Raw genomic sequence first — 25,601 nt, forward strand, 5'->3', positions numbered from 1 at the left:
CTAAAGACTTTAGCAAAGACATAGTTTGATCATGAATATTTCTACAAACCTAACAGATAGTTTCATACAGAGTTGGCAAAACAAACCTGTCCTCAGATTTTCTGAAGCTGCATGCTCGTGGCCATGGCACAGCTTATATGGGAAGAAAAACAGAAACGGCAGGAAAAAATTTTAAGATGCCTTGTTATATTAAATTGTCTCACACTTGGCTGATATCTCATCATTGCAGCTCCCACATGAACAAAGCAAAAAACTAATCTCATACCTCTTCATTTATTGTTAATTCTGTATAAACTACAGAAATATATTACCGTTACTTTTGGTAGTAACATTTCTGGACACCAACGTTCAGGTAAAAAATATTAAAGTGTTTTTTATAGTTTTTCTAAACATATATGCAATAAATAAGTCACTTAGTGAGCAACAGGAATTGATTATCAACAAAGGAGTATGGGAAGCATTCGTATAGCTATTATAAATGACAGTAGTACCTATATTAGATGTTTTCGATTGTCAACTTAATCCAAAACCTCTTCTAGAAAAGGTTCCCCTGCCCACAGTGCCTGTTCCTGTCTGGTGGCCATCTTGGTATTGGGTTACTCACATCCCAGCAGATTACATTTGATTACTGTAAGGGTCAGTAGCCAATCAAATTCTCTCTCCAAAAAATTAAAAATAAGAGACAGTGAAACATTTATCAGTTACCTCTAGAGAGCTACACAAAAAAGGTTTTGGAACATCAGGGAATGCAGACACTATTTTTGGGTCTTGTGCAAAATAATGAGTATGTCCAGGGACAGAGACCCCTCTCTATGCTAAGCACTGTGCTCTGCACTAGGGACACAGCAATAAATAAAATAGATGGAGGTTTTTCTTCTAGGAAGCTGAGCTTCCAGCAGGAGAGTGACGTGTGTAATGATATACCATGATGTGTGCCATAAAGGAAAAGTAAAACTTACAATGAGGGATTATATCAAGGGGATCTCATTCAATTTGGACTGTTAAGGAAAATTTAACTTAGTGACATTTAAGCAAATGGATAAGCAGAATAGATAGGCAAAGAACCTTCCAGGCTGTGGAAACAGCATATGTGAAACACCCACGGTGAGAAAAGGTTTGGACCATTTGGGACTGTAAAAGGCGGATGTGGCTGATGATCCCTGAGTAGTGAGATGAGCTGCAAAGGCAGCCAAGGGCTCGCTGACACCAGGCCTTGCTGGCGATAGGAGGATCTGGATTTTATCCTAAATGTACAGTGTGTCCATTACAGAATTTTAAACAGAAAGAAGGGAGAGACCACAGAGGAAAGAAGAGAGGACTGACTGCCCAGGAGGCCCCCCAGAGACACGTGAGTGGAAAATCTGGGTCCCACGAGGCCTGTGTTTCCTTTGGCTCTTCTTTACGTCTCCACTCAACTTCTTTCTCTACTTAAGGTTCTGTTCTTTATAACCAAAATATCAATACTAACAATGCGATTTTACATGAATAGTTAACTAATTACTGAAGGAATGTGGGAGAGATGCTATCAAGCAGAGAAATCAGTTAATCCAAAAGCCACAGCTTCTCCAGTGTTAACAGGAAAATGGTGGGGCTAGCAATAAGAATAGGTTATTCATAAGCATGTAGTCATGAAATCATCTTTAGATGTTCTAACATTTCCACACAAAAGAAAATCCATTATGATGGAAAATGTAAAATAATGGACGTTATTTTACAGATGGAAAAAAGTCTAATAATCAAGACCAAAATAGCCCATCTGGACCTAAAATGTAGCATAAGAAAGCTTGATAATTTAGCTGATTAAGATAATTTTTCTATAATTAAATGTCAATACTTCATTTTAAAGATTTGCCAATGTCCTATACGAATTCTAAAGATTGATAAGCATTTGAAAAGTTAGGGGGGAAAACATATTCATAAATTTGTTCCTGGCAGTTCTAAATCAAAAAACGATTTGTAAATGTTATTTCAGATTCCATTGGCTTACAAAGGCAAAAAAAAAAACCCCTAATTTGAATTACTCTGGTTTTTTTAATACTATTATTCTTCCAAAAGCCTTCACCTATTTGTAATTTAAAGACTAAAATTACGTATGCACAGATGTTTGGATAGATATGACTTACATATATGATTGCCACCACTATTTGAAGAACATCACTTCTCATAAAAAAGGTAAAACCAAATAATTTGAGCTTTTACTGAATACTTATGTGAATGTCTATTATCAATCTACTCTGCAGAATTTAAGTGGAGAACTGCAGTTCAGCCACTTTCCTCTCAGGTAAATCACCACCGAGATCAAGTTTCTCACATCTGTGATGCTCACCACAACTTGCAGTTACCGCCCATTAATAGCCGAGATTAATTGTTGGAAGTGCCACATAATAGCTGTAGTAGAAAACATTTTAAACACAGAACCACATTTATGCATTTAACAGCTGTGTTGGTCTAACAGTTCAGATTTTTGCTATATTTTGCCATATGGTTACAAGGATCATTTTTCACTGAAAAATATAACCAAAAATTGATGTCCTATAGCTAATATTACCATTCTCATTGTGAAACTACACCTTCACAGCCCTGTTTGTTATTCTCCTGTTACTGCATTCCCTATTTGCCTTAATTTTACTTATACTATTTAATAACACAGATTTTTTTAAACTTTAAATTAGTGTCAACCAGGTCAAATACTAGTATTTCAACAGGAAACCTATGGAATAGGACCTGGCAATGAAGGAGGGAGGATGGAAAATCTGGGTTATAGAAAACTGCAGGGGCCAAGGAGACCGGGACCTATTTTTGTTCATTGAGCTTGGGCATCTTCCTGTATTCAAAAAGAGCTGATTCCTACTTCCTATCTCACCTTTTCTGCCTGTAACTCTTTATTGATGTAGAATTTCTCCCAAACTAAGATAAAAAAAAAAGTTGGCTGCCAATTTTTTAAAAAAATGTTTGCCAATTCTTTTTTTCTTGTTTGTTAAAGATTGGCACCTGAGCTAACATCTGTTGCCAATCTTCCTTTTTTCTTCTTCTTCTTCTTCTCCCCAAAGCTCCCCAGTACATAGCTGTATATTCTAGCTGTAGGTCCTTCTGGTTGTGCTATGTGGGATGCCGCCTCAGCGTGGCTTGATGAATGGTGCTAGGTCTGCGCCCAGGATCCGAACTGGCAAATCCTAGGGCCGCCAAAGCAGAGTGCGCAAACCCAACCACTCAGCCACGGGGCTGGCCCCTGCCAATTTTGATTTCAATCTGATTGCTATAATAATCTGTGACCATGATTTTATGGGGGAAAAAACTAGAAATGTTCACATATACATTTAACAGGAAGCTAAATAAAAATCTCACCTTTTTAAATGCCAGAACATGAGGTCCATCCATGTCAGGAAGGGCACATTGTTGCCACCAATGTGTTAGAACAACAAACAGAGAGTCCTTTAGCTTTTAGGTCTGTCAATCTCTCACCTTTAGACCCTCACTGAATTCCTTTGGCAGAACTTAAGAAGAATGGTAGGGACCAACACGATGCTTTGACACTGTTGACACATCGCACGGTATTCAGGAGGATTGCCTGTGATTCTCCACAGTGTTTCACAAATAAAGGGCAGGTAGTATAAAGAGCTCAATCCTTAAAATAACACATTTCAAGAAGAAATGAACACTACAGATTTTCACCATTACAGGTCATATTTTCACTTTTAGAAAGAAGGCAATTCCACATTTCATGATCCCTAGCTTTAAAAAATTCATTTCTGGGGCCAACCCAGCAGCGCAGTGGTTAAGTTCACGTACTGCACTTCGGCAGCCCAGGGTTCACAGGTTCGGATCCCGGCGTGGACCCACACACTGCTTATCCAGCCACGCTGTGGAGCTATCCCACATATAAAATAGAGGAAGATGGGCACAGATGTTAGCTGAGCGACAACCTTCCTCAGCAAAAAGAGGAGGATTGGTGGTAGATGTTAGCTCAGCGACAATCTTCCTCAAAAAAAAAAAAAAAAGCATTTCTGAAGCAATCACATGTGCCAACACAAACAACACAAAGTTCAAAACTTCTACCAAGATGTACCCTTGCTTCCTTTTTTCTAAGCCTGTGTCTCCTCAAGTAAAACATTTACGATAAGATTTAAGCAGTGATAAGATGTTGGCAGATGAATCTCCCTACACACAGTCTGCTCTAGCTGCTCTGCTCCCAACACGAAAAGTCCTCCTTTCCACTTACTGTGACTTAGAGAGCTGTGTACCATTTCAGGCAGAACTGGAATATTGTATATATTTCTTCCACACAGAACTTTTAGGTTCCCACTTAATTAACAACATATATTTATTAGCTTGAAGCTCACACTCTCTAAACGTCTCAAGTTGTCATTTTGAAGCACATTCACTTTAAATAAGGATTTAAGGTCTCAGAACATTAATCTTGGCTTTGTCATCCACTGAAGAGTCATGACCATTTCATTTGTCTGCACTTCACATTTACATATTTTTGCCATCATCATTCTCACTGAAGCACACACAGAATTAATAATCATAAACAGTTACAAGTTGTCAATGAATATTTAACTTTGATAGTCAAAATTGCTTAGTCTTGATTAAATTCATAGTCCCCGTCTATTGCACATTCTGTCTTCATCAGGGCAAAATCATAAAAACCATGAAGCTTTTTTTTTAGCGAGGAAGATTGGCCCTAAGCTAACATCTGTTGACAATCCTTCTCTTTCTTTGTTCTCCCCAAAACCCCAGTACATAGTTGTATGTCCTTCTAGTTCTTCTGTGTGGGCTACAGCATGGTCTGACGAGCTGTGCTAGGTCCACACCCAGGGTCCAAACCGGCGAACCCGATGCCACCAAAGCAGAGCACGCGAACATAACCACCGCGCTAAGGGGCCAGCCCCAGTGAAGCTTATTTTTTATAAAAGTTACAGGTAGAAAACGTCCTTAAAAGAAAAAAGTGAAAAGTTCATTGGTCATAATCCTGGGAATGTAAATTGGGATTCAAGGAGTTAATCACACTAAAATAAGCTATCGGTTTCTTTTAAAATCTCATCCCAATTTACATTTCCAGCTTGGTTGTCTCCTAATTCTGCATAAATTAATATTAGTAATAATGATACTAACAATAGCAAACCCTCAGATAATACTATGCACCAGACACTATTCTAAGTGTTTTATGGGTATTTACTTATTTAGTAATCAAATCAATCCTATGGTATGTATGACTATTATCCCCATTTTACAGTTGAGAAAATCAAGCACCAATGAGATGCCTTATTTGAGTTTATACATCAAATAAGTGCTAGAGCTAAGAGTCAAATCCAGGCATCCTGGGTCCAGAGCTCATACTCTTAACCACTACGCTATATAATAAATCAGTAGAAACACACATGCACACGCACACGAAAGAGCCCTGGACAGAGAGTTTAAAAGGTTATGCTACCTAAAGGAAGGCAAGTAATGTCTCTGGGCTTCCTCCTGCTATACAATATTATTTTAAGGTGTATTCTAAGCCTAGCCATTTATGATTCAAAGATTCAGTCTGGAGCATATGGCCCCTTTGCTTTTTATTGACGTAGCTCAATAACGAATTCAGGTATTCACATGTTTCAAGGAAAATGCTAAACAAACGAAAAATTACCTTCAGGCAATCAAGAAATAGTAGTAACATGAATAAAGGAATATGAATCTCACCTCATATACATCATGCTTTGAGCTTCCTGGAACATTCTTAAGAAACAGATTCCCTGAGGCCTTTCTATTCTCTTCTAGAAGGCACCAAATTATAACAATTTTTGAAAAATAAACTAGCACACCAGGTAAATTAACTACCTATTGTTCCTTCGTACCAATATACAAAACTCCTTTGAGTTACACTTATCTATACCAGAAATTAAAAGCATTTTTTCATGGAGCCAAGTCACAAAATACAATATTTTAATAACATCATGGGATACTTTGAGATGATGAAAACATTACTCTTATAAGTGCCAATCAAAGTACATGCCAATTAATAATACCTACTTCTCAAACAAACAGTATTGCCAAATGGTTCTATAAAATGCACTCACACATACACGAGGTTAAACTATAAATGTGTTTCAATCTCATACATATTCTCTGTCACCTGGTTTAATTTTATAAAGCCATTATCTCCTTATTTCCAACCTCATGCCCCCCCCACCCCCAACCCACTGCAAATTACTGTCATGGGTAGTTGTTTCATATTCATTAAGTTCTCTTTCTCCTAACTTGAAAACAGTCAACCTACTTTTATAATTACTTCTTTATTTAAAATGTTCAAATAATTTTTTTAAACTGCTATCCTTTAGTCAAATGTATACAAGAATAACTGTTCTGGACAAAATAATCATTAGGCAAGCCCCTGTTCTTAAATGTGGATAAACATCTGACATAGTCACAAATTATAATTATTGCCATTATAAAACTAGAGATTTACTCAATGCACCCAAACAAAAATTGTAATGAACTTCAAAGTTAATTAGCTAACATAAAAATCTAACAGTATTCAAATTAAAATGATCAAAACAAAGTTTATTAGAACTGTTATCTTCTTAAATTATTCACATATAAACTGTCACAGTATATTGACAATCAGCTTCATACTTGAGTTCCAAACTGGACTGCATTTAATTCTTAATTCCTAGAGAGAACAGAAACTCTGAATCCCTTTAGAATTATTAATATACACTATCTAGAAAGCTTTGCCCTAAAGGAGAAAGCAGTAAAATTACAGAGCAGTTGGAGGATGGGGGTTGGAAACGTTTAGCCATTGAACTTCTGGCCTGAACTTTCCCTTCTGTGATAAAAGCCACAAAAGCAGACATTAACGGAGCCCCTTGTCAGCACTGTACAGTGGGCCGCTGCTCTTCTTACCCCTCGTGTGCACAGACAGAAGAACGAGCACGGAAATGTGAAGCTGCCAGTTCAGTTCTTCCAGCCAACCCACTGCAGCAGGAGCACAGTCAATGTGACCCGCCCGTCTAAACCTCCTGCTTCTTGCCTTTCCTTCCTTCACAGAGGCTCCTCTGCTGCCACTCTTGTCAGAGCTGCCAGCGAACCCGCCAGCAAGCCTGAGACAGGACCGTGAAAGACAAGCCTGTTACAAACTGGTTCTGTCACCACCGAGACTTCAACTGATCACCTCGTGGGGCGGACAACAAAGGGCGGTGAGGACCCCGGGCCGGATTGTTTTCTTAAGAAAGGAGCCTGACCCAGCTGCCCACACAAGGGCCAGCACATGCGGGGGCTTCGCTCTGCGCTGGCCGTGCCAAAGCGCCCCAAAGCTCCCGGGCAGCGCTGAAAGGATTTCAGAGCAATACACACCTATAACGTGCCGTCAGGAAACAGCTTACTTTTTTTGCCAAGGTTTTTTCTCTGCTAAGAATTGTAACTAGGAACTGAGAAAGATAAGGAGATATAAAAGTTTTTTCTTGGATGAAATAGTAGAAATACTGCAACACATCAGTGTCACACCATAGTAGTTTTCTCACACTACATCAACATTTAAATAATGAAGCAAATGCCTTTGATTCAAGTGCACCAATATGAAAAAGGGCCACATGGAAACGACATCTTTAATGAATATTTCAAGTTAAAATATTTCAGTTAAGCTACTCATTAATCAATTTTAACTGACAATAGTTTGAAGTTTCCTATATATAAAAACAGGAGTATTGTGAACCTAACCAATCTTATGTAAACAAACTCACTGTAAGCTACCCAATTTTTCAGATTTTAACTGTAATTGTGCCTCAATGTAAACTATGAACATTCTGTAAAATTTCATTTTACATGATATTCTTAGTGACCTTGTTCAACACTGAAGAACTTTTTAAAAGACTATTTGTTTTATTTTACTCTGGAAATTGTCAATAATAAAAGAACAGCAAGAAATATAAATGAGTTGTCAGTATGTGTAGAAAGTGCAATGTCAACAGAGATACAAACAGAAGTGGTTATTAACCCTCATCAGTCTGCACGATAAAGGACTTCGGAGGATGAGAGCAGAGACATACTCTAATGGTTCTATCTACGATATCATCAGAATGTGTTTACTTGACATCTTAAGAATTATTTTCTTAGAAAAAAATCTCTGCCATCATCTCCTTTTTAAGAGACATCCCTACCCCACCACACACACACTGGCACCTCCCAGCACTACCCTACTAGGTGCCATTCAAATCTATTCTCTAGTTTAGGGTAGCCCAACAACTGCTTTTTATGATTTTACAAATGCTATTATCAATCCTTCACCTTCGCTTTCATGAGATGCAATTTAACAGAAATACGGTATTTCCAACCAGATAGGGAATCTTGGAATATCCTAAGCTTAAGAAACTACATATTTTGCATTTCACGGAAGCCATGCAACTTACTTGTCAAGAAAATGTAAGTTGGGGGCGGTTCATGAAACAGTCTTTTGGTATCATTTATTCACATCCCTTTTCGCTAAGAAAGAGGACTGAGACCCTCTGAAATGAGTAAGAGTGATTAGGAGGAGAGAGGTAAGATGTGGGAAAAGCAGACAAAAACCAAGCAATAGAAACTGTTCTTCAAACTTTCTACATTCGGCTCAGAGCCACATCACAACATGGTTCCATTGCCAGTTTGGAACTCAGCCTTCAGCTTTGAGACGAGGAGTGAATAGCTGAAATGTGGGACAGCTCCCACTGCTCAAATTTCCCCAATATGGGCATCCACAAATGGTTCAAAGCATAAAGAGAGAATCATTGCTCTCTCCTTAGAATCCTAATTCAGTTCAAAACAACTCATAACAGCAACCATTTCTGATTTTGTACTATGTACAGCTGAAGTAAATGCATTCAAGAAGTTATAATACCACAGAAAAAGTAATATATATAATAGAGAACTAAGTAAAAAATGTAAGATATTTTAAGATGAAGCATCCTGAAATTGAATAGAGACGGAAAATCAGAGTAAGGAATGAATTAGACTGGGCCAAAAATTGGAAGGACAGCTGGATGCTGCAATATGAATTGAACTTATACAGCAACAGAGGAGATGGAAAGAAATTATATGAGCAAGGATTAGAGGTAGGATTAACTATTTCCTTTGTGCAACAGCATGAGAAGGAAAACCTTACTGGAGCAGACAGCTCCATTAGTAAACGGTTGGAGGGAAAGCCGGACAGAGTGGAACCAGACTGTGCAGGACTCTGAACGCAGGTTCCAGAGTTCAGACTATACATTAGACAAATAATGAAAGGCCTCTGAGCAACTGACTGGTTTGAGGAATTTAAAAAAAAGGTTTAGGATTTCAGCATATAGGATGCGTCTCTGAACCTAAACTTCCAACTGTGTGAGGAGAAGTGAAAATCAGATTAGAAGTGTGAGGAGAGGTCTCCACTTAGTCAAACTTTTTGGTAATACAGATTTCTTTCTTTCATTTATAATACTAAGAAATTCAGATGTATCTCTATTAATTCCTTCCATTTTGCCTTTATCATTTTAACATACACTGGGCACCAACACTGAAGGAGATGTTCTATAAAATGCATAATTAGATCCCAGACAACTACGCTCAAAAGACCTAATAAAGCTCTTATCATGTAGATCAGAAATCTGGCTCAGCAAAACAGTCCAGATTTGCATGAGTTAGCCCACTCACCTTAAAGTACAAAGACTTCAAAGCAAGCTCTGAGATAGTATTAAAAAGAAAGGTCTTAATTTGAAAATATACACATGAGAGAAGGGCAGGCAAGGAGAAAAGGAGGACTAAAGACAGTGCTGCCAACATGAGAGGACACACCATCACTATGTCTCATTTGCAGAATCCTTGCATAGACCCACCCCTCCCAGATTCATGGGGTCTGTGCCGTGGAACAGAGCGAGCCTGTCGCTGCTCCCTGTAGAAGCCCGGGCCAACCATTTAAACTCAGGACGATGAACTACACGGACAGTGCCCAGAACTCAGGAGGACATCAGAAAAGGGTCAGCAATTTCCCGACGACTCTCACTAAGCCCTCTCCTGCCTGACAAAAAAACCCTTGTTAACAATAATGTTCTTCAATGTAACATTTGCCAAACTGTTCTTGTCACAAATAATGTGAACACTAAAACAAGGATATAAAATACATGTCTTAAGTTAAATCAAGGTTTTAAAAATTCAACTATACCTACAAAGGTAAATAGTTATTTAATCAATTTATTTTTACTTAATTCATTAAATATTCTTGTAATTGAAGCAGAAGTATTTTAAAAAGTTTTAAATTGAGACTAACTTTTTAACAATTTTAACTTGTGACTTATTTTCACATGGAAAGTCCAAATATCTCCTGATTTCATGTATATATACAGTTTTTAAACTGCATTTGGGGGACTGTGAGTGGGATATGGGATATGAGAACACTGAAAAGACAGTACCTGCCTCAGGACACAAGTGACCCTGTAACGGGTGAGGACACACACACAACCAAATACTGCGCGCAGTGCTGCCTGCTGTCCTGAGGGAGCAGGGATGGGACAGGGGTACAGAGAGACCAATCTGACTGGGCGAGGGGACTGGACCATGGGGAGCGCCTCGGAACTGGGGCTTCAAAGATAAGCAGGAATTCACTGTGTGAAGGGAGGGCAAAGGCACCCTAAGCAGAGAAGAGACAGAACAGACACTTCTTTCTGAGTCAGGCAAGAGCAGTGTTTGCAGAGAACATGAGCAACTGGATGTGCCTAGAGAGCAGCGACATGAGGCTGGAGACGCAGACTGGCAGAAGTGGGGAGGGCTCCCCAGCCCAGCATTTGATTGTGATCTCCTCCTACGGGCACGGACGCAAGGCCTTCACTGTGGCAGGAGGGATCCGCAGTTTAGTTTCCACTCTGCGAACTGACTGCAACTACCTCTTGCAGCTGATTATATTTCAAAAGAAACTAGTGCAGTTCTTGAGATAAGATGAGAAACATTTTCCTTTTTATCCAAGGAAAATATAACACTATTATTATTATTTTGAATGAAAACAATAAGGTGAGTGTTATCTTCTTCATTAGTTGAACATCCCCGCTAATACTGTTTGGAACAACATTTACTTTTTAATCGAAATTTTGTTAAAATACACAGGCACATAAAAACAATAGTTTTATCTTTCTTCCTATTAGAAGCTGTAGCATTTTAGGCCCCTACCATTCCATAGAGTTTTGCACTAAAATATTTTTCCACTTTTCATACTAGTTGTGTCAAAAATAGAAAAGTGCAGTCAGAATTGTACTGGCTAATTCATTTTATTATTCTGATGTTTAGCTATACTCTTACATAATGATATGAAAAGTTACTCCATTATGGGGGAAAAAAATAAACAACAGACCTCAAGTGTACAAAAACTTTTTCCTGACTTTGGCATTTATAAAGACCAAACTTCAGCGGCTCCCAGGCTGCCTCCTGCCTCCCTGCCCTGTTCTAATTTGCAGCATTCCACATCACTAGTCATTAACAACCCAAAGCTCCCTTCAGCTGCACAGTGAAAGACCATCACATCATTACAAATAAACAATCCTTTACTCCCTCCAAAGAGGGACACATTATTCTGAGCACGTCTTCTCTGTGCTTTCATTGCTCTGCCAAGGTCCTCCATGAGAGAGAAGTGGTAAAAAGAGAGAAAAAATATCCCACAACTTGTCTAAAGCATGTAGAGGATGATTTGTGTTCTTACTTACGGGATATGACTGTCACTGTTGATCTGCTTTCAGGCCTAGATTACATGTGATAAGGGCTGACCTTCTTTAAGTATTCACACATTATGCACTCATGGAGAGCAGGCAGGACACAAAAGTCCTTCAGATGTTCTGGACATCAATCAAGGGCACAGCATGGAGCCTGCCAAACTTTTCTTCCATTTGCTCAGGGAGAGGAAGGGGGAGTCCAAGACAGACTTAATAAAGTTTAAAGCTATGCCACAGTATATTTGGGGAGACCATTGTTATCAAAAGGGTGCTGTTTGAAAAAAATTCTCTATAGTTACCACTAGCAACAAAAAAAACTCACACGCAAATACAAAGGGACAACCAGATTTCACTCCAGCTTTAAAATTTCAAAACTTTTTCTATAAACCAGGTCTCAATGGCTTTAGCAGACTGCTATTTCTTTTCTGAAATAATTGTTCTTTAAGGATATATTTCAAACACTAAAACTATAAATTTGTTTATAACAACCATATATAAAAAGTATCTTTTTTGAGGCTTTTACAAAAGGAAGTAGTAGAAGAAATACATTTGTTATGAAATACTCTGAACATATCTTAATATAAATGAAACACCAAGCAACAGCATAAACCATTTTTCACCTAATACAAATATTATCATTATCAACCAAGGCTAGAGCCCAACATTATGGGAAAGACACGACAATATCTTCTGACATAGGCTTTCAATGTTGGTCTTTTATCACTGCTACTCCCCCTAACTCAGTAAAGGGATTTGAGATAGCTTTTTTAAAAAGAACAAGAATAAGCCCCAAACTATAGTCTCCTAAAACACTATAACAGTGTGTACTCAGAAGGCATAATTTGATCATCAGTACAACCAAACCCACCAGAGCAAGAGGCTTTGTGGAATTTTACAATAGAATGATATCTTAAATCTATGACAATATCATCTACTGAGAGATCGCAGAGTTCTTTTTAAAAGCTCACGTCAAACCATGAATCTAACAAGGATATGCACAGCCTGCATACAAGATAAGAAGACTAGACACAAAAGGCAACTAACATTAAAGAGTAGGAAGAAAATGAAAGGCAACTTACATGATCAAACTACCAATGCAAATGAACTCAGTGAATATGCTAAGACAAGCTCTACAGTTAAAACAAAAACAAAAACAAAACAGACTGCCCCAGGACCCATAAGCCCCACACAGGCATAATTCTGTTCAATTTATTACCTGGTTTAGTGTTTTTCACTAAAGGCTACTAAGGTCAAACTTGCACCCCAGTAATAGGGAACCAGGTGATACATAAAACGTGAGATTATTCTTTGTTAATCACTATAGAATAATCTGTCACCTGGTCAATGATTATCTTAGACCAGAAACTAAAACTAAATGGGAAGAAGATTTCTTGGCAGGAGCTAGGAAGCAAGGAACCCAGGGAAGACAAATATAGTTATTTCTAGTTAGAATATAGGATGAGGAAGAGGAGGAGGAGAACACATCCACTTGGTGAGTTTCACTATTTGTCAGGCACTTTGCTCCATACCTAACACATATATCTCATTTAATTCTCACTGCCTCCCTATGCAGTAGGGAATACTATTCCCATTCCCATTCAAAGAGAACACTGAATGTGCCTGAGCCAATGAGGCCTGGAACTGGTTAAGCATTGATAACATTAGACACAAGTTCTTCACCAGCTAGGGACCCATATATTTTTGCTCTATTAGAAATAACTGGGGCAGAAACAGTCCATTCAGTGGATGAAGGATTCAGAGACTCTGGGGGCTGGTGAAATTCATTCAGGGAACATGAATGCCAGAAATTCTGAGGGCTGGAGCAAAAGAGGGGTCAGATACTCTGAACCCCAAATCTGTTGATTCAGGGGGGACAAGAGATACTCTGGAAGCCACACCAGTGCATTCAGAGGTCAGCGGTTTCAGATCCAATGAGAGACAGAACCCTCCTCCAGAGCATGTCATTACTTATTTATAAAAGTCATGATAATAATTAAAGTGGATACATTATCATTAATTTAAAGCAGCATCTTGTATACATTCTTTTTAACTATCCCAGCAGCCCTTTAATGCAAGTACCGACCACATTTCACAAGTGAAGCAACTAAGGCGAGAGAGATGCCTTGGAACCAAGGAAAGAGGTTTTTCCCTTCAGTAAGCCTGTGCTTTAGGAGGCATAATGAGCAACTCTGCAGACTTAGGAGAAAGAAAAAGTGGAGGGAGGAATGAAGCCACCAGAGCCATGTAACATAGTCCTCCCCTCACCAGATGAGTCTGAGTCGGTTTTAATAGAAGAGGCTGCTTTCTTCACACCATTAGAAGGCAGTTCTAGAAAATCTACTTTGCTCCGTTTGTCGGGAACTACATAAGAAAGGGGTTTTGTTGTCTGGTTAAAAGACAACAGACATGTCCTACTATCATAATTGCTAACACTTTGGCCCTGGACTCCTCAGAATTAAGTTACACACTGTGAAAATCATGAACCACGGAAGCTACTAACTTGACTTACCCAAAGCTCTACTCCAAAGGTATTCAGGGGATCTTATCATCTCTATCAAATTAGTGCTAACGCATCCCTGAGCAGAAAGTCAAAATCTCTAGCACCTGTTTGCATCCCACGCTAACCATTATAAAAATCTGAACACAGTTTCATATCAAAATCAATTTCTTAAAGATGAATACTATCACTAGTTTCATCCTAAAATCAATTGTACCTTAAATTCATGAAAATCCAACTTGAACTGAAATAAGCAAATTGAAAATTTAAATAGAAATGGTAAGATCAATACAATTTTACTTTATCTTGTACGTTTCCTTGTAACTCCCTCTGAATATACTTTAGAAATAAGGAAAGTGCACATTAGCATACACATAAAAGAAAGATAAAAGGAGTTAAAGTATAGCTCTTCTTTAAACACTTGAACGGTCTATGGCTTGAGTTCACACACCATGTGAAGACAGCTCCTAGAAAATCTATTTTCTGCTCTTTGGAAAATACCTGAATATGTATGTAAGGAATTATATGAGAAAAAGTTTCTTAAAGTAAAAGGGAAGACACTCATAATAAAGTTCTGTTTTTATTTAGCATATACTAGCTTTTTCCATAGAAAGCCTCAACAATAGTGCTGTCAGTGTATTATTTAGACATTTCTTAGTGCACTTAGCAGTCTTTTAAAAATTAATGCTAGCGGCTCCCCATGGCAAAGTGGTTAAGTTCAGTGTGTTCTGCTTTGGCAGCCTGGGTTCGTGGGTTCAGATCCCGGGCACGGACCTACACCACTCGTCAGCCATACTGTGGCAGCAACCCACATATAAAGTGGAAGAAGACTGGCAGAGATGTTAGCTAAGGGCTAATCTTCCTCAAGCAAAAAAAAAAAAGAGAGAAGAAGAAGATTGGCAACAGATGTTAGCTCAGAGCTGATCTTCCTCAGCAAAAAAAAATAATAATAATGCTAGAAGAAATACAAAGATGACAGAAAGCTAAAGTTTTATTTAAAATCTATGTGGATGTAAAAGTATTTTCAAATAAAAGAAGTAATAATGCCCTGATTTTCACTTCAGATTCATGACATGCTAAATCTTTTCATCTCTTCTACCCACCAAAAGTCATGATATAAAAGTCATGTGTATATTGAAATATTTTCCTAATGACAGATGGTAGATGCCAAAGGATGCCTGAACCATAGCATATCTCTTTTAGATACATATGTAATTCCCTTATCTTCCTTCACCTGTCCCTGGACATAAAGCACAGCTGCTTAGTGATTTGAATTTTTTTATGAGAAGGAACAGTTTTTGATAATCTCATTAAAGCCTTTCTAACAGACTCCATACATAGAGAATTTTCATGAGATTGGGGGTTGGTTTGAACGTTTAAACAACTAGTTCGTAAGCAATAAGTAAAGTGAAACGCACAGTATAGACATTCTTCAATCAAAGAATGTCACATGACAGTGAAATCAGACTTTAGTCTTAGTGAAATCCTTTCTTTCTGTGCTCTGTCTAGAGTATTACAGCAAAATCAGAGCTGCTAAATTGCATGAAATGACAGAAGATGCTTAAATTATGGAAGTAAAGAGGATGAGCTTTAATGATCATGATGAGATAAAACCAGTGATATATTTAGACATAAAAACAATTCTCTACTGGTCCAATGGAAACATATGAAATTATTATACTACTCCCATCTAATAAAAAAGCCTTAGTTACACAGGCATTCCTTTATCTGATCACCTTGCTCTTCATGGCTTATGACAGTCAGCCAGCCCTCTGTGTGGTAATGGCTGCTACTGGCAAACACCCAGCTGAAACGTGAAAAATTTAGTCAAGCAGTCAGTTATTGTAAGGATTATGCCAAATGAAACACTCAAATTCAACCTTAACCAAAATGAGTAAAACATGCATTTATCCAGATGATTTAAGGCCCATTAACATGACCAACCTGATTTAAATAGTCACCATAATTTCCACTCTGAGGTCTCCCAAAAGTTTACAGTGGAAGCACTTCAAAGTCCTCAATACATCTCATTAGCACCTCCACCAAAGGATGCGCAAAGCCAAAAGGAAAGAGAGAAAGTTCAAAAGGAGCAGCTGCTCTTTCAGAAACACCTGTTTAACAAGAGTTTTCAATTTTTTTGTTAAAGTATGCATATAATCAGAAATTAACAATTGAAAAACAAAATGTTTTACTTCACTCTATGAATTTAGGGAAAACAATGATAACTGATTCATCACAGTTTTGCCTTGTACCTCTTCAATAAAGAACCTTGCCTCACTTCACATTGGTTATATAATATCATCTTTTTGTGTTGTTGGTTTTTACATTATCTCTTCTGGAAGCTGTTACAAATAGAAACAGCCTAAAGAAAGTAAGCTTGAAGTTTTTCTGAACTGTCTAAGAAGCTTCAGATTAACCTCATGCTGGGCTACAGAAAATATCAAAGTTTTCGATCCTAGAGTAGACGCTTATCACATTCTTACACAGTCCCTGTGGTGGCTTACAAGTTCCTGTAAGAGCTGGCGTCCAGTTATCTCATGGGGCTCCTCTCCTACGCTTCCTCCTCTCCCTCATCCTGCTCCTCAAACACACCATGCATGCTCCAGCTCAGAGCTTTCTGTCTCCTATTCCCCTGCCTAAAACACTCATCCCTTAGCCATGTATTCAGCTTCCTCTAGCACCTCCTTCAAGTCTCGGCTCAAGCCACCCCTCAGTGAAGCCTACCCTACTGTTCTGTTGACCACTACAACCACCCCCATCCCCAAATCCCTACTTGACCCTACTGGACCTCTACTTCCACCAATTTAAAGAAATTCTTCTTTCACAGGGCAACAAATCTAATAAATTTTTCTAAGGCTGCTTTAGTTTTTTTCCTCCCATAGCACTCAGAACCTTCTAAACACTATACAATTTACCTATTTACTGGATCTATTGTTATCTGTCTCCCCTCACCCCTCCCGAATGTAAAGACCCCACGGGCACTGATCTTTGTCCATTTTGTCCACTTACGTGCCCTAAGCACTTGAAACAGTGATTACATAGTAGGTGCTCAATAAATCTTTTCGAGAGCATTTCCTTTGACAAGTCCTATTTCTCTCTTCCTAAAGTACCTAACCCTTGATGCCACCAATTACTCTCATCCCAATTACTTTTTCCATTTAAATCTTTATTTGCCCTCTGGATTCTACTCCACCATTCTGACGAAATTCTTTCAAAGGTCAACAAATCCAATGAATTTTTCTTAGTCTTCATCCTTCTCATCCCTAAGCAACAGTGGGCACTGCAACTACTTCCCTTCCTAAGAGCCTCACTCATTTAAAAGCAGGTTAAACAAGCACAATTCACTGAGCTCTCGCTAGCGGCTTTTCCTTTGGTTTTCATAAGGGCCTATCCATCCAAGTTTCCTCCTCTGCGTTCACATAAATGTAGGTGATCATGATTCTCTCCCAAAGAGCTCTTCTCTCAAACATGTTCCCTTGTAATGTCTAGACTTCAGCTAATATCACTTCAACTACCAGGCTCAATGTTTTTCTGAACCGCCACCCCATATTGCCAACTGCCACTGTGTCTGAATATCACTATTTCTCTTACAGCAGTTCAAATTCTACCTCTCTTAGCTCTGCAGACACTGTCATACTTTGCAGCCACCTAGCTTGAAGCCTTTCTCACTTCCCATGTGTTGGGCATTTTCCATTTGTTTGAGGCAGAATTCTACCAAAGAGAAGCTTTAAAAAGTCAGATACTCGCTTTCTTCACTTCTCCTGTAGGCAGGACCCGACTACATGACCAAAATCCTCCAAATCAGATGCACCTGTCCCAGACTTTACAGGAAGCTCAGAAAGGACCTGAGGGCACTCATTCTGACTGGTTGTGGGGGGAGCAGCAGCAGTTACATTCACTTTCCAAAAGCAGCATCACTAGTTCTAGTGGCACCATCTAGACCTAGCAGTGATGATGTGAGCAGCATAGTTCGGAGTGTCTACGCTAAGCCGTGGTACCAATGATGTCCTCATTACAGGATAAATTCTGGGGTGGAATTTTAAGTATTGCTCTAGGTTGTATCTTTTCCAAACCTTGTTCTCATATCCTCCTGGAGAGTCTAAGAACTAGCAAATATCCTCTTAATAACTTTATTTTCTGTGTAAATTAATCATGGTTGGTTTGTGTTGCTTTCAACTCAGAAATTTTGATGGATATACCCAGGAAGACCCAAATGATCTTCTCAGCAGACCTAATTATTTCCTCTTCTAAACTTCCACAGTACTTTATCAGGATCTCTTCTATGACATTTATCTTATTATTTTACCCTGTATTATAATTATTTATGCATGCTGTCTTCCCCACTACACTTTATAGTTCCTTAGCATGAGGTGCCTGTCATTCATCTTTGTCCATGCTTTTAACACTTCGCTCCTGTATATTTCAATATCCTTCAAAAACAAACAAAACATTGTATGTATATTCTTCCTGGCTCAGGGAGCTGCTCTAAGTTCCTCCTTCTATGCTCTTGATATGACAAGGTTTCACCTTTCTATTCCTGGAATTACCTCCAAGACTAACTTATTTAGAAAGTCTACAGTGTCTCCCCAAGATTCTGTCTCTTAGTTCACTCCCTCATTTCCATGCACTAAAGGCCCTTTTTTTCCCCTTCTTCCAACAGTACATACAGAGCATCAACAATATTACCAACACCACTCAATGGGGAAAGGACAGTGTTTTCAACAAACAGTGTTGGGAAAACTGGATATCCACATGCATAAAAGAAAGTTGGATCCTTACTTCATACCATATACAAAAATTAACTCAAAATGGATCAAAGACCTACATGTAAGAACTAAAACCATAAAACTCTTAGAGAAAACATAGGAGAAAAGCTTCATGTCACTGTATTTGGGAATGATTTCTTGGATATGACACCAAAAGCAGAGGCAGTTTAAAAAAATATATAAATTGGATTACATCAAAATTTAAAACTTCTGTGCAAAGGATACAATCAACAGCATGAAGAGGCAGCCTACGGAATGGGAGAATATATGCAAATCAAACATCTGATAAGGGGTTATTATCCAGAAGATACAAAAAATGACTACAATTCAACAACAAAAACAACCCAATTTAAAAAGTGGTCAAGGGATTTGAACAGATATTTCTTCAAAGAAGATATATAAATGGCCAACTAGTACATGAAAAGATGCTCAACATCACTACTCATTAGGAAATGCAAATCAAAACCACAATAAGATACTAGCTTATACCCAATAGGATGACTACTATGAAAAATCAAAATAAGTATTGGCAAGGATGTGGAGAAATTGGAACCATTGTGCACTATTGGTGGGGAAGTAAAATGGTGCAGCTTCTGTGGGAAACAGTATGACAGATTCTCAAAATATTAAAAATAGAATTACTATATAATCCAGCTATTCTACTTCTGAGTATATACCCAAATGAATTGAAAGCAGAATTTTGAAAAGATATTTATACCCATGTGCATAACAACATTATTCACAATACGCAAAAGTTGAAAGCAACTCAAGTGTCCTTCAACAGATAAATGGATAAATACAATGAGATATATACATACAATGAAGTATTATCCAGCCTTAAAAAGGAAGCAAATTCTGAACGTGCTACAATATGGATGAACCTTAAAGACATTATGCTAAGTGAAATAAGCCAGTCACAAAAAGATAAGTATTGTTATGATATTCATGTTGAAGTCACAAACCCCAATGCAATGATATTTGGAGGTAGGGCCTCTGTGAGATGGTTAGGTTTAGATGAGGTAACGAAGGTGGGGCCCCCATGGTGGGATTAGTCTCCTTACAAGAAGAGGAAGAGAGACCTGAGTTAGCTCCCTTGTGTTCTCTCTCTCTGCCATGTAAGGGCACAGCAAGAAGGCAGCAGTCTCTCACCAGAAGGAAGGCCCTTACCAGGAAGTGAATCCTCTGGTACCTTGATCTTGGACTTTCTGGCCTCCCGAATTGTGAGAAATAAAGGTCTGTTGTTTAAGCCGCCCAGTCTATTTTACTATGTTATAGCTGCCTGAGCTGACTAAGACAGAGTTTCAACTTTTGCAAGGATGAAAAGAGCTCTAGAGATTGGTTGCCCAACAATGTGAATGTACTTAACACTATTGAACTGCAACACAAAAATCATTAGGATAGCAAATTTTATGTTATGTGTATTTTACCACAATTAATTTTTTTGAGTTTTGTTTTTTTTTTTTAACCCTTTTGTTCAACCCAGGCTTCCAGGATACCATATCCCAGCCTAGGTGAATCAGAGAGTTCGTTTCTTACTCCTGCTCCATTCCCATTCTCCACACTGCTGTCAGAGTGATTAGCTGCTTAACATCCTGCCACAGCTCCCTAACATCCTGTGTATACGATCCAAGCACCTGAGAAGCGAGAAGCATCTGCCCTGCCTAATTCTCTAATTCCATCTCTTGCCACCAATCTCTAGGCACACCATGTTCCAGTCATATCTTTGTATTTCCAATTGCAACCCTCTCTAATATACCATATTCTTGCTGATCTCTTCAAGTCAATTCAACAAAATTCCACTGAAGATGCACTATACATTGAGCACCGTAAGACAGGATACATAGATAAACTAACAAAACATCTGTATTCTCAAAAACTGAAAAGTCTAGTGGAGGGACACTCCTACAGAGATCATTCCAATTATTGTGATATATCCTTTAGCGTTGACACATAATTACATGTTGATAAATATGTATATGCACACTTCTTGAATTTTGCTTTTTAAATTTTTTCCAGATTTTCAAAAGTTCTCAAATTGATATGCAATGCTTGGATCTTATTTTTTACTTCAAATTAATATTTTCAATTCTTTAATAATATTTGGTCTATAAATGGAATTCCTACAGTAAAAATAATGGATTCCTAGCATCTTTTTACACAAAAACACATAATTTTGGAAGTACAAGTTTACCACTAAACAATGCACCTTTAAAACTTTTTTAAACTTAGAATTATGGGTTTCCTTGAGAGCCCAGATAACATTTTTATAGTCGAGGTGAAAAACTGCAGGTACATTACTTAACAGTCCATTTACCATTTTAAACTTAGTAATTTTGCCTCTTTTCTGGTTTCATAATTAAAGTTTCTCCTGCCATTTGGAGTGAACACAATTCCAGCAGAAGACAAGAATGACCAGTTCAAGTTCAAGGGTTCACTGCACACGAATATCCATAAACACCCTGACAGTCCTGGTAGTGTAATGAACCTCGCAATTACTCAGCAGGCCATCACCACAATGCATGAGCATAATGCAGCCAACGTCAAACAACAAAACATTACACAAATAATACCAACCAACTGTTACAGTTCACATAGGGCTTTTGGAAACTAATTAAATCGCAACAGTTCCTCTTAAACCTTTATAAGTTTGCAGGGAGATTTGCTTTACTGAGCCACGTTATGGGAAATAATTAATAGAAAAAGGTGTTGGCATTATATACAATTGGGAGATGCCAATTAGTAAAACCCTCCTTCAAAATGACACCAGTTAATTCCAGCGTGAGCCCTCAGAGTGAAATAGCCTCTCTCTTCAACAAATGCTAGTGCCTCATTGTCTTTAAGAATGTCTCCAATCATCCTATATATAACCTCCTGGGGAAAATGCTGCTGGCTCTGCCTTCCTGTGGTCTCCGCACTGAAGAAATGATCTTCATTAAGTTAATTCATTTGAGTAATAGTGTGTTCTCTTTCACTCTGGTGGCTCTTCCATTGTGGAAAGTTTACCTCTGCAAGACAATCTTTGACAGAGCAAAAAGCATTGTCAAGTAAAAAGTAATACACAGATAAAAGATCATCAATTATTGGCATCCCTAATAAAAAGTACAGACCATACCATCCAATATATGTGTATACGTGCAAAAAAGCAGGCATCTCATCTACCAATTTAATCATCTGAGTAATCTGGAGACTAAAGTATGACTGGAAGTGAAATCATTTAGACTCTATTTAAGATAATCTATTTTAACTCATGTTTTCCCAATCAATAAGCTGAAGACTGCTGATGTGCAAAGTACACTGGAATATAGATAATATGTAAGTTCACGATTTTTAACTTGGTAAAAAGCTACCCTGTGCTATTTTCATCACAAAGGTTTATTGTTACTCTGGACATCTTCAGAAGAGGGTTGACATGATGGCTCAGCGTTTATCATCCAGTCCAAAAAGAAAGATATAAGAAGCAAGTGGGTTCCCCTCAGAATCACACACTGAGGGAAAAGCTTGTAGGCTTTGGTTGTGAGAAATGGAGAAATTTTGGTTTTCTCTCCTCCATGTTTTTAATCAGATAACTTCAGATAAGTTTAACACTTCAGACTCTAAGAAATCAATCTGTGAATCAGTTCATATTTTTAATTCTATTTTTTAATAAAGTAAAACATAAGAAAAAGATAAGCTAATTAGGAAACAAGTTCTTCTAGGTTTGCAAACAAATATTTCTTTTCATCACTTATTACAAACAAAGTTAGCTGATCTTCTAACACTAAAGAGTACTACTCCTTTTTTAAATCGGCCATAGAGAAAAAACCAACAACGTGGACTACAGATAACTTTCAATATTTAGTTTAAAAAAATCTGCCGTTCATTTTTAAAAATCACAGACTTTAAAAATATATATATAACTGTAGGACACTGCACCAAACATTTTAGAAAAATGAGACTCAGAATAATCCTGATAATTGCCATTTTTATGTAAAATAATACAGACGTCAGGGAAAAAACTTTTAACATTATCTAAAAATTACACGAATAATAAAGGAACTTTTTTTGCAAAAATGGAAAATACTAGTAACAACAGTGAGAACATAAGATATAAAGTACTTAGAGTAAGAAATGGTAAGAAATCACGCTTAAAGTGGATAAAGTCAGTATGGACAGAGAGTTATTTTGTAAGCTTACAAAGGTACAGTTTTACAACTGTGTTCTAAAGTTTATAGCTGTCTGTAATATTAGGATTGCTCCTAATATTGTAAATTGGGGTTAAATTCCTGACTAAGATTACAGAATCAAATAGACCATACATATGATGAAAATGTTATAAAAGATTCAGATATCAACCTCCATGTAATACGTAAAGTTATGTTCTATAAAATGAGCAAAGATGTACTGTACACACTGATTATACAAGGGCCCTGAGGTACTGTCAAGTGTACTTGTGACACATAAAAATGCCATCATAAATTTATGCTAGCTATAATAAAACCTAAACAAATGTTTAACAATTATATTTGCTATCTTAAAACAAGTTATTATGATTGTTGCAAGTCTTTCAAATTCATAGCACAAAACTGAGCAATATCCTTTACTTGATAAACTAAACAACAGTAAAACAGATATTAAAAAACCTTTCCAGTGAACTGAGACTTTGGTCACAGTTCTACAACAGATATTCAAAAAATCTAAAATTTAGAAATCGACTCCAAAACTCATCCCATTCACCTTCTCTCCTTCTAAGTGTATTTGAACCTGTTACTGAAACAGTAACTTCGGGAAACAATTCATGTGCAAAATGTTGAGTCTATCAAGATACTTCATACTTCCACAAAAATGAATGAACGAATGAAAGCAAGCCAGCCAGCCAGCCAGCCAGCCCGCCAGCCAAGTGGTTACCATTTTTACTCATTACAAGAGATATTTTCCGTTCACAAATCATTAGGTCTTTCTTAATTCTTCTCTTTCTCTCAGGTTCTCATATCCAATCCATTATATCAAGAGCTGGTAGTACTATATCCAAAACACATCCCCAACTGAACGACTCCTCCCCACTTCCACTGCCAAAACTCTACACCAAGTTACCATGATCTATCTTGCAGAAACCTGTATAAGGGCTTCCTCTTAGTGGCTCCACTATGTTCTCCCACAGACTGAGTTCTCCACTCAGCAACCAAGGTAACATCCACAAAGTGTAAATCACATATTACTTCTCTGCTTGAAACCTCTAATTACAAACAAAACCACACTCATACTGTGGCCTACATGATCTGGCCTCTGCCTGCTTCTTTGACCTCAATTCCTATCACTTTCCCTCTGTCTAAAATGTTCCATGCATGCTGGCTTTCCGTCTATCCCTTGAACATACCACACTAATTTCCTTTTCATGATTCCTACACTTACTCCTCTATCTTATTCTCATTATTTAGATTTCAGTCGATGACCATCCTAAGAAAAGTAACCACCAACTTTTCTAACATTTTATTTTCTTCAGATCATTTATCTCTATCCAGCTTGATAATCTTCATTTATGTATTTATTGCCTGTCTCCTCCTGAATATCAGCACCTGGGAGGCAGGTACTTTGTCATGTTCCCTACAATGTCCAAAGCATCTATAACTATGCCTGGCACACAATTGGCACAACTGACATTTATGGAATGAATAAAGTAACTTGAATTATCTGTGTTCATATTGTATTTACAGATAAAATAAACTCTTGTTAATTGTGTTCTGGAATGGCTTGGACCACATACTGAGTAACCAGGCAGGCAACCCTAGGAGCAGCAGATGCAACGGATGACAGAGGAAGTTACCAGGACGAGAAACCCCTCTCCAACACCATGAGGCTTCTTAAGCTTTCATTAGCACTGACCTGGGAGGGAGGAGACAGCAGATCCTAGAGAGTGGTGGAAGCCTAAAGGCCAAGTCACTCACCCGGCAGATAAAATTTTAATCTAGAATGCACAAAATATCTTCAACTGTCAAAATCAATCACCGCTTATTATCAGAAAGAAAATGGTAGTTTTCTACAAGCAAGATCAGATAAATTAATATTACTTATTCGTTTATTCCACAAAGAATATGTAGTGTGCAAATACAGACTGTAATATATTAGCTACTACAATCATCATTATTTAAGTAGCTAAGAGTGTTGGCCTCATGGGCTAAATTACAAATTCAGCAATTCTGAATTCAACAGTACTATTAATAAGCAGTGTCATCTTGCTGGGATTTAAAATAGAATTTTTAGTGTTGTCTAATGGAAAGCCTTGGACTAAGGGTCACAGATCCCAGGTCTACTGTAATTAATCCTTTTTAGCATCCGTTCTTGCTATAAAACAGAAATCCCCTTATGCCTCACAATACTGTCACACTGAACAAATGCCATATCATATGTGAAAGCTTGTAACCTGTAAAATATTGCACAAAATTTAAGTCCTCACATTAGAACTTCTTATAATATATACTTTCTCATTCGTGTCTATAAACATGCGTATATTAAAATATATTTTGTGTGAGAGGTCTGTTTCATTTGTGGAATACGTTTCAAAGCCAGGGAACCCGAAAATGTATTACACAAATGCATATAAACACATTTTAAAAGAAGTGAGTGTTGAAGGCCTGCCATCATTGCTTCTAGATCTGAAATAAGTTCAAGGGTCTCTGA

At 37.8% G+C, this 25,601-nt stretch overlaps 1 protein-coding gene across 27 annotated transcripts in view; it reads right to left on the minus strand.

Annotated features, from left to right (window-relative positions):
• The window catches only part of BMPR1B (bone morphogenetic protein receptor type 1B), a 377,788-nt gene that overhangs the window by 101,528 nt on the left and 250,659 nt on the right, over positions 1-25,601 (minus strand). The window contains exon 1 of one of the 27 annotated variants that reach the window (XM_070262240.1): positions 11,679-11,702. The exons of 20 other annotated variants lie outside the window; for them this stretch is intronic. The gene's annotated coding sequence lies outside the window, so the exon portion shown is untranslated. Of the gene's footprint in view, positions 1-6,888; positions 7,093-11,678; positions 11,703-25,601 lie in introns of those variants that run through there. 6 more of the 27 variants (XM_070262232.1, XM_070262230.1, XM_070262229.1 and 3 more) reach the window with 6 other exon arrangements.

The sequence above is a fragment of the Equus caballus genome, chromosome 3 (assembly GCF_041296265.1).
Source record: "Equus caballus isolate H_3958 breed thoroughbred chromosome 3, TB-T2T, whole genome shotgun sequence".
In the NCBI taxonomy this organism is placed as follows: Eukaryota; Metazoa; Chordata; class Mammalia; order Perissodactyla; family Equidae; genus Equus; species Equus caballus.